Source organism: Rhinopithecus bieti, unplaced genomic scaffold (assembly GCF_001698545.2).
Source record: "Rhinopithecus bieti isolate Rb0 unplaced genomic scaffold, ASM169854v2 scaffold_37881, whole genome shotgun sequence".
Taxonomy (NCBI): Eukaryota; Metazoa; Chordata; class Mammalia; order Primates; family Cercopithecidae; genus Rhinopithecus; species Rhinopithecus bieti.
In genome coordinates, this window is record NW_016816015.1 from 859,864 (window position 1) to 864,294 (window position 4,431).

Genomic DNA, 4,431 nt, shown 5'->3' on the forward strand with positions numbered 1-4,431 from the left:
TCTTTGTAAGTTTATTATAGCACTTGTGTTGTATTATAAGTAAAGTCCACAGGGCAATGGAGCCTTCATGCAAAGAGGGGAGATATTGCAATATGCATGTTCTTGTCTGCCTGTTCATCTACAGCATTTCCAATGTCCCCTGAGCGCAGAATGTCGGTGGATGGGCCCGTGATGCACAAGAGTTCCGCAAGACTCAAAACAGTACAAAGTAGTTGTGTTGAGTCTATCACCAGAAAGAGAGGACACTGACATCCCTCATAGGCCATGCTTTCCATCTGAACCTGAACTTGTTTCAAATGCAGAAAGAAGGCAATGGCATTCTAAGAAACACCAACAAGCAAGGCTGCCTATCATATCCCTTCTAATCTGTTTAACTTCCCTGTATTAACCAACCTCTCACACTGAAAATAATGCCATGGAAAGAAGGGGGAGACAGGACAACCCCTAGTTCTTGTTCTTTTCAGTTCCTTCCTTACTTGTCAGTAGCCAAAAGTAGAGTGTTGGTGTAATATGCATGTATCAAGAAGTCAAATAAAAACAGATGAGGCTGGGCACAGTGGCCCACGTGTGTAACCTCAGCACTTTGAGAGGCCCAGGTGGGTGGATCACTTGAGGTCAGGAGTTCAAGACCAGACTGGCCAACACGGTCAAACCCTGTCTCTACTGAAAATACCAAAATTAGCCAGACATGGTGGCAGGCACCTGTAATCCCAGCTACTCAGGAGGCTGAGGCATGAGAATCACTTGAACCTTGGAGGCAAAGGTTGCAGTGAGCCAAGATTGTGCCACTGCACTCCAGCCTGGGCGATAGAGTGAGACTGTGTCAAAAAAAAACCCAAAAAATAAAAAACAGATGAGTTAGTTTTGTGCAAAATACAAATGTATGTATGAGCTATAAAATCTCAATTGTGCAATTTCAATGATTCTGCTTATGAGTTACAACTACAACTGGCATTTAAAACTGACATTACACAGTATAAAGATGAATGGTAACATTTATGATAATAATTTTAATGTGTCATTTTTCTTGATTTAGAATGACATTGGCTAGCAAATAGAAATAACCATGACTAGGCAAGATCAAAACCTTGGAAGAAAAGAAAAGGCTTTATATCAATGTCACTTTTTCCCAGTTTTTTGAACAAGGAGTCCCACATTTCCATTTTGCACTTGTCTCTGCAAATTGTGTAGCCAGCCCTGTCCTCAATATACATATGAGCTCTGAAACAAGTTAACTGGGTTTGAATTTCAGCATTGAAATTACTTGCTGACCTTGGGCAAATTGTTAACCTTGTCAAGGCTCAGTTTCCTCATCTGTAAAATGAGAATATTAACAATTTTTTTTTTTAAACAGAGTCTCACTCTGTCACCCATCTGAAGTGCAGTGGCATGATCTTGGCTCACTGCAACCTCCACCTCCCAGGCTCAAGTGATCCTCCCACCTCAGCCTCCTGAGTAGCTGGGATTACAGGTGTGCGCCACCATGCCTGGCTAATTTTGTGTGTGTGTGTGTGTTTTAGTAGATACAAGGTTTCACCCTGTTGCCCAGAGTGGTTTTGAACTCCTGAGCTCAGGCAATTCACCCGCCTTGACCACCCAAAAGTGCTGGGATTACAGGCGTGAGTCATCGCGCCCAGCTGGAATGTTGACAATTCATACCACATAACCATAAGGTCTTTATATGGGTCAAATGAAATACTCTAAGAAAAAAAAGAAAGAAAGAAAAAAGAAAGAAGTAAGAAAGAGAGAGAGAGGGAGGGAGGGAGGGAGGGAGGAGAGAGAGAGAGAAAGAAAGAAAGAAAGAAAGAAAGAAAGAAAGAAAGAAAGAAAGAAAGAAAGAAAGAAAGAAAGAAAGAAAGAGAGAAAGACAAACACTTAGCACTTATGTCTGCCCAGTAGTAGATGCTTAATAAATACTAGCTCTTACAATGGCTATAGTATGGTAGCTCTTACACACTAAATTGCTAGTTACTGCAGTTGCTCACCCTGGTGTCCCACCATATGATGATGCTGATACAGCATTGCTGGGTACTCTACTTTGCCTGCTGACCTCCCCTTAGCTGACTTCCCCTTTCTGTGATGAATGCAAACTGAGAGGGAAGATATGCCAGTCATTCTCTAGTGCAGAGCACTCTTGTTGGACTGATCACTTATAAGTCTCTGCCATCTTATAGATGCAGGTTCCAGATAGAGCACCCATCCTTAGTCCCAATCAACTATGGCCAGGATAGCAGGGTCACATGGTACAAAGCATAAGAAACTCCTCGAAGGAGGCCACAGGAGCATGGCAATCCCTTTGATGCTTCCCAGCAAGGGGCAATGTAATGAGCAGATACCTTGCTCTGGTAACCCAGGATGAAGTCTGGCTGCCCTCTAAGATGGTTTTTGAAACTTTTGGGAATTAAAAAAATAGATCCTTTTAATGATTTTTTTGTCTATTGGGGATCAGGAAGATGCATAAGTACACTTCCTTGAATACAACACAATCTTGAAATCATAACACTACCTGTTAAATGCACGGAAAAAAAAAAACCTACACATTGATATTGACATTATACTCTTGACATTGAAATAGCATTACTCCAGCAGACATCCTGCAAGGCTTCCAAGGGCGTGGTTTCTAGACGACTGGCAAAAAAAAAAAAAAAAAAAAAAAGCCTGAAATACTCTTAGTGCAGATTCCTGGGCCATGCTCCTAGATGTACTGAATCAGAATCTCTGTGAATAGGAGGCCTTAGGAGTCTGTATTTTAACAGGCTCCCCAGGCAATTCTGACCATCACTATTTTTAATTGTTTGTGGGCAGCAAAAGGCAGAAGAGGGTGAACAATTATGAAGGAGAATTCAGAATAGGGAAATTTGTTTTTTCTAGGTGCTAATAAACTCAACCCGAGACAGCTGTGTTCTTCCTGAAGTTGCGGTTGAGCATTGCCTGGGAGTTGGAGTGTGCAGGTCTTCTGTAGTCTTGCAGCTCTGTGTGCCCTACTGCTGTGTTGCCCTTTGGAAAAACCCTTCTGGAACTGGAATGAGGATTTGGATCTGAGGAAGAGGAACAGGGTCATACTGAGGACTCTGAAGAAAAACAGTTTATGACTCAATGGAGAAGATTATAGTATGCTCTAAGCCAACAGACATGAAACTATGTTATACCTACCCTTGTGTTTTAGGAAGATGTTCCAGTGGGCACAAGACAGGAGAGTTTTATGGAAACCAATTTCTAGATCTTCAACTCACATAGGTATTTGTTCCTACAATTGGTTTGCCAGAGATTGGGTCGGCGTTTTTCCCCTTTGCCTTTCCTTCTTCTTCACAACCCATCTTCTCCCACTTTGGAAAAGAAAGACCTTTTATCGTCCCTTGGAATTGATCAGGCCACCAGTGACCTGAGAGCTGAAAGACTGGCAGTGTTACAGAAGGAAAAGCAACTGGCAGAGTGACTCTCCTGAGAAGAAATTAATGCTTTAACCAAATGCCGCTATGCACTACAACAACCTTCCATCCTTATCTTGTCTCGAAGACTCCTGATAACTTGCATTTTCGCGGTTACTCTGGCCAAATCATCCAAGTTATCTGAGTGTCAGATAAAAGCAAAGAACAAGGGATTCTTCAAATTTTGAAATGCATTCACATTAGAATGCATTCATGACCCCACCACCTCCTTGCAGTAGACAGAGGCTTATCATCCTAAGCAGGAAGAGGGGACTTCCTCTCCCACTTCCATACAATATCTACAGTATGGGGCTGGAAAAGTCATTAAAAGCATTAAATGTATTAGGGGTGTTTACTCCACATTCCTATCTATCTACTGGCCAATTAACATGATTTGCAGCTGAGAAAATAATACGCTTCTCCATCAGAGATAAATAGGGTCCCCAAACTGTTAAACAAAGGGGAGGGGGCAATGATGTTTATAAAAGTTATTGCAAACAAATGAACTTCAAAAGGAGCTGTGGTGACAGATTCTGTTTCACAGGGTCCTCTCAATTCTTCTCAGCCTCTCAAGACCCTTCCTCAGACTCAGCTGGGTGTTTTCACCACTGGCCTGCTGCTTCGAGATGTAGTGCAATGTGTGGAATTAATCTAGTCCACAGCCTAGCCCTGCTCTGTCCAATATAGTAACTATTAAACACTGGAAAGGTGGCTAGCCCCAACAAAGTTGTGTGTGCATATAAAACACACATCAGATTGCAAAGACTTAGCACGGAAAATGTGAAATATCTCAGTTTTAATTTTTATATTGGTAACATGATAAAATGGAGCTATGTTGGATATGTTGCGTTAAATAAAATATATTATTAAAATTTATTTCACCTGTTTCTTTTTACTCTTTTGCACTGTGGCTACTAGAAAATTTAAAATGACATGTGCTTCCCAGTGGTGGCTCACATTATATTTCTATTGGACTGTTTTTTTTTTTTTTTTTTTTTTTTTT